This window comes from Marmota monax, unplaced genomic scaffold (assembly GCF_021218885.2).
Source record: "Marmota monax isolate L192 unplaced genomic scaffold, Marmota_monax_Labrador192_F-V1.1 WCK01_AAM20220418_F8-fsc00152, whole genome shotgun sequence".
Lineage (NCBI taxonomy): Eukaryota > Metazoa > Chordata > Mammalia > Rodentia > Sciuridae > Marmota > Marmota monax.
In genome coordinates, this window is record NW_026694348.1 from 2,215,001 (window position 1) to 2,230,987 (window position 15,987).

Sequence of the window (15,987 nt, forward strand, 5' to 3'; positions counted from 1 at the left end):
CTATTTTCTAACAAAACTTTGATGAATATGTGATTTCTTCATGAATTTCTATTTTAATGATTCAGGAGAGATGAAAACAAGTGAGAGAAAATATCTGAATTCTGAGAACATAAAATTTCCCAACAGTTTAGTAAATGAAGCCCTATATACACGCAGACTGCACTTCTACTGAGGTATGAAAGTATAATTCTTATGTTGGATAAACACTGAAATTACAGAAATATCAATGCAGATTGAATAGAAATTGATGTTGACTCAGGAATAAGTATAATATAAATAGATCTAGAAATTTCTCTTTTCAACTGAATTGCTTTCAGAACATAGAACATAACAAGATTTCCCATTTTGAAATTCATTTTGTTTTCATTCAAAATGGAAGCAAACATAATGTGCACCAAAATATTTATGTTTTTTAAAAAAGAAACCTTCGGATATCTAAACATGTATAAATGTGTGTAAATAAGTAGATACATATGTGTTGTGCACATACCTTCACATACATGTACATTATGTATGAATATGTTTTAGAGTATGTGCTCCTGCATGCTGCCTTACTCCTGTTCATTATGTCACAACTTAAAATAGGTTCAATAGTTTTTGCTGAATCCCAATAACTAAACACCATGAAATCTTGATAATGCAAAACAATTAAAAGAAATTGAAGTTGCATAACAAGTACAAGTATTTAGGAACTACTTGTAGTTAAATCGGTATAGCTCACTATTATACTCATATTTTTCCCATTGCCTTTGTGAACAGGATCTGGTCTTTTCCATTCAACTAATAGTTTTCAAATGTTTACCACATGCCGCATAATTAAGCTAGGTGATGAACTAAATATTGTTTATGGCCTCAATAAGTTGCTGAGCCTAGCCTCAGAGTAGGCAACTTTCTTGTCTCAAATTGCTGGGATTATCAGAATATACCACCACACCTAGCTTCTCTTAGCTTTTGATACTGTTCAATATTCACCAATTTTTAAAACCCTTTCCTCTGAAACTCTGGTTCTTGGAGTTAGTCAGCTTCTCCCAGGTCTCTGAGCCATTAGTTGATTTTCTACCTCCCTTCTGGGAACACTGGTCTGAGTCAATTCACATTCAGTCACATAAATCATACCCATATCCCCTCTCTGCTTCAGAGAAGTCAGATGTTTTCATAGATTCAATGAAAAGTTTTCATTTTAAAAAGTAAACTATATTAAATGTTATCCAGGGATGGAAAGAGACTACTACTTGTTTAGGGAAAATTTCAGGACTTTGGACATCTCAAGATTACTGTTAAGAAAGATGAATTTCATAGGAAGTGTAACTTACACCTGGGAAGTTACCGCTTGGTATCAACAAATGTTTCAGCAGGAGAGACCATGAAGGACAATTCTGAGTTCTAACATGGAAAGAAATGAAGGCTTGGCCCAGATCAAATTTATGATTGTGTTGTTTTACTTTTCCACTGAAAGAAAAATAAAATGTGAAGGGGACATGAGAGCAGACGCAGGGGTGTGATGGGACCCTCGTTCCTCAAGTCTCCTACATCCACATGAATATGCCCCAACAGGAGCACCTGCCTGCACCCTCATGGAGTGAGGAACCTGGCAGGATAAAGAAATCGACAGTCACAGGCTCACTGCTTTTTGTGGCAGCAGGCTAGAAGAGGAGCCCAATCACCTTTCATGTCCATTTATCAGCACGTAAGGGAATTCTTGCTGTGCTACAGAGACATATTTTCTCTCCCGTTTTCTATTTTATCCTATGTTTTTTGGTCGGTGGTGGTGCAGGTCATGGCATTCCACAAAGGATGACTCTCTCAGAATTATGGTAACAACCAAAGTCTTCCAAAACAGAGGTGTGGTGGGTAGAGACCAAGATTAATAATCATAGAAACCTGCCTTCTTATCTGAGTTCTGGTACCATCAATGACTTTGAGAAGTCTTTCATTTTCCTTGTTCTTCCAATTTCTCATCATCTATGAAATTGAGATTAAACCATATAATAATTAATTATAATAACAATAACATATAATATATTATATATAATATAATAAGTATATTATTAATATATATTATATTAATAATATACTTATTATATTATATATAATATACTTATATTATTATAAACAATATATGTTCTATTATTAATTACATTATTATATAATGTATATTTATTATACTATAATATATATTCTAAATATACTAATATAAATAATATTATCAATATAATAATGTAATAATATAATAATAACCACATAATCAATTGATAATTGATTTCTCTTTAAACCCCAGCAGATTATCCTAACACTTTTATACATATCAGGAATTCACAAATTAGAGCCTACAGACACAATCTGACCTTCCATCTACTTTTATAAATTGTTTTGGAACACAATCATATCTCCTTATGGCTGCTTTCCTTGCAGGGACCAAATTGAATAGTTGTGACATATGATAAAGCCCAGAAAGCCTAAAGTACTTGCTGTTTGTCCCCTACCTAAAAAAAAAATTTGTTGACCAAAAAATTCTATACATTCTCTTCTGATGTCTCTGGAAGTGGTTCTCTTATCTTCAGCTCATTGTGATAGAAAATATCTGGATGTGCCACCAATACCACAAGTTAACTAAAAAGTACAGATTCACATTTGTTCCTGCCTCCTTCATTACTCTTTATTATAGAAAGCAAATATCATACAAGTCAACCTCACACATGGTTGACAATTCTGTGGCTATGAAGTCTAGTAGTATCAAAGTCATCATGGCCTGTAGAATCAGATGGATTTGAGTTAAACTCTGAGCTTTTAAACTAATCATTCACTATGATCCTGAGATATGAATACATCACAATCATTAAAACAAGCCTACTTCTGTAAAACACATTGGTGCCAGACACACAGAAACTGCTTCATAGATTTGAGATATCGCTATTAATTATGACAATATTCCCAGCTTCTAGAAAACTCCCAATACACAACAGACATTTAATAAATCTTTAATTGATGAAAGAATTAAAAGACTGAATGAGTTACTACCAATTGTAATTTCATTTTACCACTTATTCAGGCCAAATCCTTGGCCCTACCTATATGATCAATATCTCCTTTAGAACTACAAGCATATTCTGCTGTTTTTTTACTTGTAAATTGTATGAATTTGAATCTCCACACTTTTCTTCCTGCACTAATAATCTCCTTTTCCTTCTACCTGAACAAGTCCATCAGATTTGCATACATCCCATGATTTCTGCAACAATTTATGACATTATTCTATGACAACTACCTCAAGAACAGATCTCTCTAGAAAGTTAGACTTCAAACTACATGTAACAGACAGCTGCTGGAGCTTTATAAGCAAGAAAGGAAAAATAAATGAAGTCCTGAACTATTGATTCTCTTGCACCCTTCAGAATGACTTCCCATCAATTAAGTTAGGTCACCAAGGAGCAGAGAATATAGGACATAATACAGAAATGCCTTACAGAAATGTCTTCAGTGGGGCATATACCTTAAATCATTTTGGAAATAACTTGTTCAAGAGATCTCTATGTCCAAAGCCCCCTCAGTATTCCAAATTGCAATTAAAAACAATAATCTAAAGCTTCTTTGTCCTGTAGGAGTAGCCACTAACTCCAAATAACTATTGAGTACATGAAATAAGACTAGCTCAAATTCATATGTGCTGTTAAATGCAAATAAATACATGTCTGATTTCAGAAAAATAAAATTATACCAAATAACTTGCTAATAATTTTTGTATTGATTATAAGTTAAAATAAAACAATGATTAAATTTTTAATGTTTTCCCATCTTTTTTTTTAAGTGTCTGCTAGAAAATATAATTTGCATTGTATTTCTATTTGACAACATTAGTGTCAAAGTGGATTTAAATACCCATGATTCAAATCATTAGTATCTTTAAAACCATTCACAGGACAAAAACAACAGATTTATATTACCATATTAGGGAATTTTCCAATGTGTAATCCAAATTTTCCAATGTGTACAGCCATGCCTTCTCTTTATTCCTTTTATGTCTAGCTAGAGGTAGACATGTGACTTCAACTCAGTCAATAAGAGACTCCTAAGAGCTTTGGAACTGGAGGGACAGAGAGCTACATACCTAAACCTGCTGGGAGTGGAATACCTCTAGTGGTAGCGACCTCATTGGCAGTTGCTTGACCTTGGCCACATTCTCTGGTAATCTGATGCCCTTGATTCCTGCTCCTTTCCTTTGCTTTACTCCCTGGTAATCTCATTGATGCTATAAGCTTCCTAATGTTCTTCTAATAAATTTCCATCCTGCTAAATTAACTAAAATAAGTTTCCATTGTTTGCAAGTAGGAACATTAAGTACTTTTTATCAAATCAGGAAACAATGTCACTTCAGTGTCCCTAGTTCAGTTGTTCTCACATTTAAACATCCATCAAAATCACCTGGAGGGCTTCCTTTAAATGGTCTTCTTGGTAGCATTTTTTTTCCCCTATTCTAACTGGTGAGACAAATGTTTTAAGATATTGATAGGGTATTGGACAACTAAAATATTAATGTCAGTCTTGAAGTGAAGTACTTCACAGTCCAGCTCTACTGTAGGTTTATTGACTTAATCTACTTATACTCTAGATTCTAGCAACAATAGCCCCTGACTGTTCCTTCAGGCACCGCTCATCCAATTTTAATGTATGTAAGATCACCAGGGGTCCTGATAAAATGCAGATTCTGTTTCAAAAGATCTGAGGTGGGGACTGAGATTTGACATTTCTAAGAAGCTGATAAGAAGTTGTTCCCATATTACGGAATTTTCCATTGTGGAATTCAAATGTGTACAGCCATGCCTTCTCTTTATTCCCTTTATGTCGCTAGAGATAGATAGACATGTGACTTCAACTTAGTCAATAAGAGACTTCTACTAAGAGCTTTGGAAATGGAGGGACAGAGAACTACACACCTAAACTGCACGAATAAAGCAATAATATTAATAGTAGTTAACATAAATCATACTAATAATTGTATGGCAGTATTATTTTTATTGTGGATTGTATTTATAGTGGCTCTTCACTAACCCAATTATTTTACTGTCAAAATGATATTATAACTAGATCATATTATTCATAATATTCCATCTCCCAAATGGAAGAGAGTTTCCAACTTCTCAGTTTGGCTTAACAATAATAAATGCCTTATTCAGACTTCAAAAATAAATGAATCTATATGTCTCATGATTAAAAGCTATGCAATTACTCATTTCTTTACATATGAAGTAAAATCATGATATTTACAATACAAATGGTTCAAATTATTTTCTTAAAATGTTTCATAGATTATATATAAATCAATGAAATTATCTATTATTCATAGATAAATATATATATATATATATATATATATATATATATATATATATATATATATATATATATATATATGGCATGAAGTGGTCAGTATCCGAAAAGTACTATTTTAGGCAATGGAGATAGGTAAAACAGGATTACTCCCTGCTGTCAGGGAGTTTTCATTCTGGTGGAAGGACAGACAACAGCAAATTAAATAAAGAGATAATACAACTTAGACAGTAAACAAAGCAGCTATGTACAGGCTATGTACAATTTATGGCTGCACCCAAAATCTCCTAGAATCCAGGTCTAAATGACCATCTCCCACTTCTCAAAGTGCTATAATTTGATATGCAATAACAATTTTTTTTTCTTTTTCATGAAGAGAGACCCCTGCCCCAACATCACAGCCCTATCCCAGACCACCTGAATCCACTGACTGGGAGGATGTAAAGGTGGATTCTTGCCCCAGCTTGGGACATCCTCCCTTCCCCCCAGCACCAAATCCTAGAGTTCCCCAGGGTTTGTGAACTCTTTTATGATTATATCATAGTTTATTCTGCATTTTTATGCTCCTGCTTTCTTTTCTTCCTCCCAAGTTTTGATCCTCCATAAACTCGCACACTAATCTCCTAGTCTTGGAATCCAATGGCAATGGGCTGGAAATGGAAATTGAATGTTTTCTCGATTATGTCAGCCTCCCCTCGCATACTAGAATTTATTTCATATTCCTTATTCCCATTAGCCTTTATGTTTATAGAATGGCTTAACTTATAAGCCAGGCTCTCTATAAATTCATGCCTACCACTTCTCTTAAAAAAATAGGATAGACAGACTTGCTGCAAATATTCATTTCTTTCTTTAAAAATATTTTCCTGAAATACAAATAAAGATGTATGTTTTGAAAGGAAAGGGAATCTGGATTATGAAAGGCAAATATACTGGGAAATCTCCCTCTCTCTATTCAAAGTGTCTTAATAACACTCTTAGCAAGCTATATTTGTAGAATATTTGCCATGTCTATTATGTGAAGTGCTTTAACACTTGTTATTTAATTTTATCCTAAGAACAACTTTACAGGTTTATAAATTATTATCCCATTATAACAAGAAGAAAACTGAGATTTAACAGGTATAAATGTGTCCAACAACCCAAATCCAGGCTATTATAAAATTTTCATTTAAAACTAGGCAGTTGGTACCTGACTCTTAACCATCTTTTACCTTTTATGCCATTTGGAAACTATCATAAAGATTCTGTATTTTTTTTTTTTAAATCTCACTCTTTTCTCCTATCCTAAAAGAAACCCAGAGCACCTTATTCTAGCTATGAAAATTAAGACAAGCAAGCAGTTTTCAAATGTGTACATTCCAAATACTATCTGCCACTTTCACTTACTTTAAAAAGGAAATTTCTCCTTTTTTTCCAGAGTGGAACAATCCATTCTCATAATGGTGTCTTTTATTCTGTTCTGATTTATGAGCAATCAAATGTTGTTAATATTCCAGTGGGAAAACACAAAGCCAAGAATCTACCTGAGGAGTGGACCACTTGGGACTTTCAATATAAACTAGAAAAAACTGCCAACATGTACAATGTTGAAACAAGGAGTAGGATTTTCAAATATTAAGACTCTGCAACAAAGGAAAGTGATATAAAGGAGAGAGAAACACCCGATTTTGTACCATGTCATATTTTACCATTATTCTTTCCATAATGTATTTCATTTTTGGCTACAGTCTGAAAGCATTTTGTTTGGTCATAACATAGCTTATCATATTCTAAATATTTACATTTAAGTAATGAGCTTAATTAAATTTATCATGGACATTCTAAAATATCTTTGGGAAAAAAAAAACTACTGTTTACAAGAAAATATGTTATTGTTAACATTGGAACACAGTTATTTCAGGTCAAACCACAGCAGGGAAGAAAGATCTCTCTCCATAAGGTTTGATCTATATAGTTCTAAACCAATGTCAAAAAGTCTGTTTGAGTATCATCATAGTAAACTGCACTTGATCCATAGCCCCCAAGAAAGAGAAAGCAAAGTTGGTACTGAGTCAATTTTAAGAAAGGCTAGCTAATATCAGGAAAACCATGCAGTTTCACAACAGACATAGCAGTAAAAGCTTAGGCCACATACTGCTCAACAAAGTCAAATTCTAAGAATCTAAAAATAGATTCTAACACTTGGCAGTATGATTAGAAAGGTTAAGATAAATTGTGAGATTAGAAAATGACGTGACTGCTTAGTTTTATATGTGCCATAGTAAGACAAAATTCACAAAAGAATGAGACCGAAAAAAACAATCTCAGCTATGAATTGTGGGAAAATGTTCAAAAACTATATTCATACCAGACTATACAGTATCTCAAAGATAAACTTCAATTTTGCATGTGAGGAATAAAATTCCAAGATCTCTTTTTTTTAAATGCACCAAATAACATTGGATAAAATGGAATGTACAATAGCTACAGGTTGGCCTTCAATGTGAGGTTTTAGCTTCTTTCATTCAAAATATAAATAAATTCCAGCAGCAACTATAAGTACCTCTATTTCTTGAACTCTGACGATTACAAATGTATGGAACCTAAATAAGGTAGATACTTGGAGCATAAGTAGTCATGTGTGTTCCTCACCTGGTCCATGTTCTTATGGAAACTATATTAATAGGAGAAACAGTTAAGGAACTGGTTATTTAATGGGTTTTTACAGAGTAATATAAGCCTGTTGTTATATTAAAAAGAAAAAAAAGGTAAGATTATGGGCCGAGTTTTGTCCCCCTGAAATTCCTACATACCTAAACTCAGTATCTCAGGATGTGATTGTATTAGGAGGAAGAATATTGAATGAGGTAACTCATTTTTAATGAGGTCATCACATTGGGTCTTGTCTTTATATGCTGCTGTTCTCATAATAAGAGGGAATGAGGACACAGACATCTCTGAAGGAGAAACCACGTGAAGAAACAGGGAGAGAGTGGCCACTGGTAAGCCAAGGAGAGAGGCCTCAAAGGAATCAATCCTGGAGACACCTGGCTCTTTCACCCTCCAGAATTCTGACAGAATAAATTTCTGTTGTCTAAGCCCCATGGTCTATGGAAATTCTCATAGCAGCCCTAGAAAACTAACACAAGCATACAAAGCTGGCCACAGCTACATAACGTGTTTGTTTGGGTAGTTTGGAAAGCAAGCAACTCTAACCAGAGCAAACACTCTCACATTCATGGCCAAAGCGATCAGTCTTATTATATTTACTCTTCTAATTAATCTTCCTTCATGTTAACATTTCCTTAAAATTCAAAAATCTTCTTTTCTCTATGGCCTGTATACTTCAAGGTTTAAAAACTACTATTTATTAAATTTTATATGCACAGCACCTGGAAGATACTTGGTGCTGTAAGAAATTAACCCATGAAGTGGTACGCAAGCCAACACGTTTGGCTGAGCAGAAGAGCATCAAGGTGAACATGGATGATTACAATGTGAGGTACTCATTCACCATGTTCACTGCCATACTGTGAATCAATATGGGTCTTCAGGGTCCCCGTTTTAAAACACTCATTTTGTAGAAAGACTGTTGGATGTGGAGTGAGAAGTGAGGAGTTCCAATGTAGGTGCCACACTCTATCACCTCCCTAATCTCCTGCATCATGCCCCCCTGGCGACAGTGGCTTTCCCTACCTCACATGTACTAAACATTCACTTTTCAAGGATGAGAAATAAACAAGATAATGCAATTGAACATATTTTGTGAAACATCTTTTATGAGATTTGACATTTCTGGGACCAAACCCAACATTTTACTGTTTCTGGCAATTCTTCTTCATAAAAACTGGAAGGCATGTATGATCAAGGCTAGGTGAAAGATAATGAACACAGTAGACCATAAATCAAGAGGACACCTGAGCTCAATGTAATTTCTAAGGCAATGTTTGTGGTATAGATTCAACCACAGTTACACTGAAAATGAAATGAAGATTCAAAAGTGCATGAGAACCACTAATTTCCATGATTTTTTTTAGGCATTGCTATTATTTTTCTTTTATGTTCTGAACTGTAGTACAGAATACTGACCAGTTAATGATGGATTATGTAATCACCCATGAAACTCTAAGATGTAAGGCAAAGAATACCAAATGATGGTGAAAAACAATGATGCAGTTGTGAAATCGTAAAATGTGAACTAAAGCTTGGTTGTATTGTAAGTAACTGTGCTTCAGTTCAATTGATCAGGATATAATCACAAAATCTTTGGCAGAACTTTCTAAAGCTCTCTCCTGTCTGCAAATTGCCAATGTCCAATACATCTATAGTGCTTATCCATTACTCCAGATCCAGTATTTTACATACAAATTAGTTTACCTATTGGTGGTTTATACTAGGAAAGAGTTATTTTAGCATGTTATGTTGTTTATAATTATATCTCCACTTTGCATTACTTTATTACTTTTCACTTGGACTTCAATACTATTTATAAAAGGAAAAAGATGTGAGATTGGAAAATATCTCAGTAAAAATGTTTTAGTGCAGCTAACCTTTTAGATTGGCATTACCCATGTGTTTAAGTATTTATTCTTGAGCCCAAATTTGGGATGATAGCTTAATGAAGTGTTTGCTCTGAAAAATATCCCCCAGAATTCATGATCAAAGTTCAGACTGAGCATTCAGAGCAACAGACCAAAACATTTCGTGAGTTGAAGCTTGGCATTCTTGACACAACCATAATTCAACCAGTATTTGTTGAGAACACATGGTTTGCAAAATTCTGTTTAACCATTATCTTCATAAGACTTACAATTTTCTCAAGAAGATAAACATATACTCAAGTAATGACACTCCAAAGAGATAATATATCTTGAAAACAAGACAAATGTTAAAATTATTTTTCCATATGCAATTATAACTTTTTTCCTGGAATCAATCGATTTGTTGAAAGAGTGCCTATGCTGAATATATAAATACTAGCTAATATTTTCCTTTGTATTCTGACTTGAAGGAGATTTGTTCATCCATGGTAATAAAATGGCAGCTAGGATTCTTTAAATATTTTAGCATTATTATTAATAATGACAACTGCTTATTGATTGATAAGGTGTACCTTCTACATAAACACATCCAAAATCACCCTAAGAGGACTTAATTATTTTTCAAACTGCATTGATTTAAAAAAAAAAAAAACACTATCCTGGTAAATCTGTACAACTTACCTAATGTCCCATAACTAGGACGTCTCAGAGCAGTTTCAGCCAACTGCTTCCTTGTGGCTTAGAGCCACTTACCCACAATGCTACACTGATATCAGCAAAAAGCAATTAGTATTACTTCTTTCAACTGCATGTGTATCTACGATTATCTCAAAATAAAGTTAATTCAAAAAAGTAATTAGCCTGATAAAAATAACCGCTCAGGTTATAAAACAAATGCAGAATAGCCAAAAGTGTTTGTGTGCCACAGAAACAATTTTAGTTTAGTTAAATGAATACACTGCATTCTAAAGTCACCAAGACTCTCTCAAAGCCCTTCCCTAAAAACCACTGCAGTATCATATTTACCCATTTTTGTACTCAGACCACTTTTTTTCCCCCCAGAATCTTCTGGAGGTAAGCAGTTTGTACAGATAAGGCATGCTCAAAAGACACAATTACTAAAAATTAACAAGCACAATTATTATATAGTAGCAACCTGGCCAACCTGGATAAGAAATATTTTGAGGGTTGTTTTCCAGATTCTAGCAACTCATAAATATGAATCCAATTTTTATACACCAAACTGTAGTATAAGCAGTATTGTTGCCATAACTAAATTACCGAAAACACAAATAAATCCAAGGACTTCGTATAATGAGACTAAGTGAAAACCACTGCAAACAAGCCAGTACTGATATACGGATGTCATTAAGCCCATGCCCATCAGCGCAAAGCACATTTAAAATTAACTCTTACATCTTCAACATTGATTCCAAGTAATAGTACTATTATAAGTTGCACAGACTTCATAGTCAGAAGATCTAAAATTTTCCCCTCCCCGACAAGAAAAAAAAAAAAAAAAAGACAATTCAGAAATCAGGTTAAATATGAGTGGTGAACTTAAGCTAGCTTTCTTTCCAAATATAGAAAGAAAATGGTGCCAACCTGAAGAGAAAGAAAAGAATTGCTTGTGCTCCTCTTACTGACCCTTAAGGGGGGCCCTCTTTCATATATCTTTTGTATCATTGCCTCATATTGTTCATGTAGCCACTATAAAAGGAATATGTCAATATTTCCTCATCTGAACAGGCCACAAACCTTTACACAGAGGCAAGACAAAAATGATTCCACAGCACAATGAACATCACAGACTCTCTTCCACTCTGCAATGCTGAGAATTCTTTAATAACTCCAAATCGGGGGTAGTTCACAATTCTTATTTTTCCTACCCAAAGTAAAACTGAGAAGATAAAAAAAAAAGATAAGACAAAAGTTACCAGTTTCCTGTTTAAGAATCTTTGATGGAAGTTCCTTCTATTCCTCCTCCAATTAGCTAGTGAACATGTTCAATTAGGTAAGATATGAGCAGAGTTCACCCAAGCAGCACAGGGTGGTTAGATGGAGTTCACACCCATCCAAGTGAGCGGAGCCACATCTTCACATTCACGCAGGATCTCTGTCCCTGCACATGACACGGTGTGACCGAGGTTTGCATATTTTGAGGGGAGTTGTGATTCACACCCCAGATGGAAGATTTGCCTTAAGATTCTTAGATTTCAAGTTAAAAGGTTTCTTTGGATATTTGATTCCTGTAACATCATTAGTCCCTAACACATCTTTAGAGAGTAGCTTCCTCTGATCTGAGGAGGACATAGCCACCATCCAGGTCTCTATAATTTCCTATCACTAAAAATTTATATATAAAGGTTTTCAGGTCTTATGCAAACAACGGTGCCTTCTAAGCTGTCCATTCACTCCACAAATATTCATCTGGTAACAGTAGGAGGACAGTTTTCCAAAAACCACCACTAAATGTTAAGGTCCCTTTTAAGCTCATTTAATCAAATTTTGGTCTAATTCTAAAATCTGTCCATCCTTTTCCAATTAGCAGGACTCAACTCATACTTGTGTTAAAACTTCAGTCTCCTATTTGGTTCAAAGCTCCCATCCTTCCTTCTGCTCTGGAGTTCTGCGTGGAGGGGCAGGAGGCCTCACCTAATAGTACAACATTTTTTTTTTTTCCAGATGGTGCCTTATTCCACTGGAGATGAAGGAGGAAGGAAGATGAGGAAGAAAAGATGTTTCCTGCTGTGTCAGCCAGTGGAGATTTGGCTGTCTTTTCCTAATGATTATTTGTTCTTTCAACAGTCCCACAAGCCCTTGCTGTATTTATGGATTTCTTCTGTTGATTTCCTCTGAGGGTAGTGTATAAGAGGACAGCATTTGTTATTCCTCACTTGTCTCACCTCAAGCAAAATCCCTAGTGTGGGAAGTTGGATCCCACCTCAATCCATCAGTCCTGCCACAGTCTCTTGCTGCTGGAAACTCCTCCAGTGGATGCCCCCTAGCCATGGAAACAGGCCATTCACTTGTCTGAGCCATGCCAAATAGTAGAAATACAGTCTGTGCCCTTGGCACTCCCTCTCTGAATTCCACCGCGTCTCCTGGACCACGTCCATCCCCAAACAGCATCAGGTTGTCATCTAGGTCAGTGACTCAGAAAATTTCATACCGGATACAGGCACTCTTCCCTGATTTATTATTATTCTAGTCTCTGTACTATTTGGCAGCCCCTGCCCCACCAAGTGCAAGAAACATGCCCAATTTGAACTTACAACATCCTGATACAATTGTTAACTATGTACCAGATCCTGGCATTACAACAAACCGTGGAAAACCATGATCAATCATATGACCACCTACTTCAAGATTTTAAGATTCGGATTCACAGTTACTCTCTCCAAAACCGTTTCCATCATAATTCATGGTGATTTTAACATACAGTCATATGTTGCTTCTACAGCCCTGTTCCCTCACCCCTTTAACCTCGAACGACCTTACTTACCCCTCCATCCTACCCCAGCCACACACTCTAATCTTCATGCCATGAAATCAACAAATCAGTACCTTCCAAAATCTCAAACTTCCTGCACTTTCTAACTCCCATCTTTACTGATTACATTTTCTAATATCAGTACTAGAACAGCTATTATCACTACCCCCACCACATTTTAGAGTTCCTCCTGATCTCATTTTTCTTCTTATACAATATAAATCCTGAGGATGAGCATTACAATCACTAACACACATACACCTTCAAGTCCTTTTTTTTTCCCTTGCTTTGTCTCCTTTCTTAATTGGTCAAACCATAATTCTGTTCAGTCTAAAGCTTCACTTGCTTCTTGCTAGCACCCCCTGCTGAATATAAAAGAACAAACACTGATTATTGTCTTTTTCTATTATCTTACTGAAAGTCCCATTGCCTCTCTCCCCATCTCTATTTTCTAGTTGAGAAATCTTAGACAAGATATGCAAATTACCCATATCTACATTTTTTAAGTTTCATCACATATAATATTTAGAAAATAGCATTATTTCAGACATATTTCAAATCGACCCCGTAAGGATTAGGTAAGTTAATAAATGTAAAGTAGTGCCTGGCACATAGCAAGTCTAATAGATGTCAGCTTTTATTATTTCTTTTTTTAAAAAAATATTTTTTATTTTTATTTTTAGTTGTAGATGGACACAATATCTTTATTTTTTTATTTTTTATGTGGTGCTGAGGATCGAATCCAGTGCTTCACACCTTGCAAAGCAAGCGCTGCGCCACTGAGCTACAGCCTCAGCCCCAGCCCCAGCTTTAATTATTTCTGTGTTTAAAAATGTTTTTCTCCTTTAAAAAAAAAAACTCAATCCAAGAGGCACAAATAACTCAAATTTAGCTACCTCTGAAATATAATGAAAATATTGCTGTGAAGAAAACAATTTGTTTAGGTGTTTTTGAAACCTTTAGAAATAATTTGAATATCATTGTTTTGACAGTGTAACAGATATCCAGCAAGCAGGATGTCTTCAAAATAACATTTTGATTGCAACTTCATTTAAAATGTATAGAAAAGAAGAGATTTTTTTTAGAAAAATCTATAATCAATGAGTCCTACTAGAAACAGTCACCATTCGCATCCTGGAGAATATGACAGTGTGGTTATTTAATTTAGATTAAGCAAAATTTGAAATTCATTTCTTCGGTTGCACTAATCACATTTTGAATTCTCAATAGCCACGTCATTCCTATCTACTATATTAGAATGCTCAAATCTAGAGCACTATACCTTTCTTTCAAAAAGCTTTACTGCACAGCACTATCCAGGCCTATTATACACGTTATTTATAAAATTGGAAATAACTAGATATCTACCATACATTTGTTGGAGACTCCTGTGTCTACTTAAAATTCAGTGTGTATATTTCAATATCAATAGATATATTCTGCAACATCACATATCCAATCATGTTGCAGAGATGCATTTTAAGGTTATTTATATAGTGTCCATCATTTTGCAAAAAAAAGTTCAACTACAAGCTTATCATTAAATCTTCATGGGTACTGACATATTTTTCATTTAAAAAGTACACTGTGAAAGAAATTTCCAGAAGTTGATTTGTTAGATCAAAGGACATATGTTTTTCAAGCTCTTGATATATGCTTTCAAGTTGTTTGCAAAAATTGAGACACCTCTCTCTCTCTCTCTCTCTCTCTCTCTCTCTCTCTCTCACACACACACACACACACACACACACACACCTTTCCTAACAGTTACTTATCATGTGTTCTAGTAAAATGACAGCCAGATTAAAAAAAAAATGATAGCATGGGATATAAAAATAGAAGTGTACAAAAATTAAATACAAGTTCAGAGTGACAGTTATTGAAGAAAGCTAGAAAGCAATGAGACCAAGTAGTCAGTGAAACCCACAATGATTTAAAGAAGAGATCTAGAATAAATTCCAAGAAATTAAGTAAGAAGTTGGGCAAGGTTAGCATGAGGAAGAAGAAAAATCCCCTCTATTAACAAAAGACAAAAAGTTTCAGGGAAACAAATTTTTAAACCCATCAGAATATCATAACAGAATATGAAGCAAAAGCAAACTAAATGCCTCATGACCTTAAACAATCTATGGAAGAAAAATATTCATTTCCCCTTGACCTAGGGAATAATTGAAGATGTATTTTTAGCGTATTTCTTATACAACCACAACATGAATTCAACAGTTGAGCCCACTAACAAATAACAATATATTTTCAAATCATGAACATACAGAAAAAGACCTGAAAAACTACATTAGAGCAAACAGACACATATCTCAGTAAATTCCCATGTGCTATTATCTAAGCACTTCTATGCACATAGGCCGAAAATACTTCTTTACCAAGATCAAACATGTAAAAAAACATGTGGAATAAAAACAACTCTTAATTTGCGTATGTATGCGTTGGTCTGTGTGAGCACATGCTCACGATTTAAGAAGCTTGAGATTTAACTACTTTGGATAATAGGGATTATTTGGATGCAAAAATCCAGAATCCAAACTATGCAAATGCTACAAAATTAAAGCATCTATGTTGATACATCACTGATGCTGTTTTCCCTTACTATTGAGTGTGAAATGGCTGACACATGAAACAGCAACATAC

General features: G+C 34.6%; 1 protein-coding gene across 2 annotated transcripts in view; it reads right to left on the reverse strand.

Annotated features, from left to right (window-relative positions):
- The window catches only part of Znf385d (zinc finger protein 385D), an 843,102-nt gene that overhangs the window by 812,117 nt on the left and 14,998 nt on the right, over positions 1 to 15,987 (reverse strand). The gene's annotated exons all lie outside the window — the stretch shown is intronic.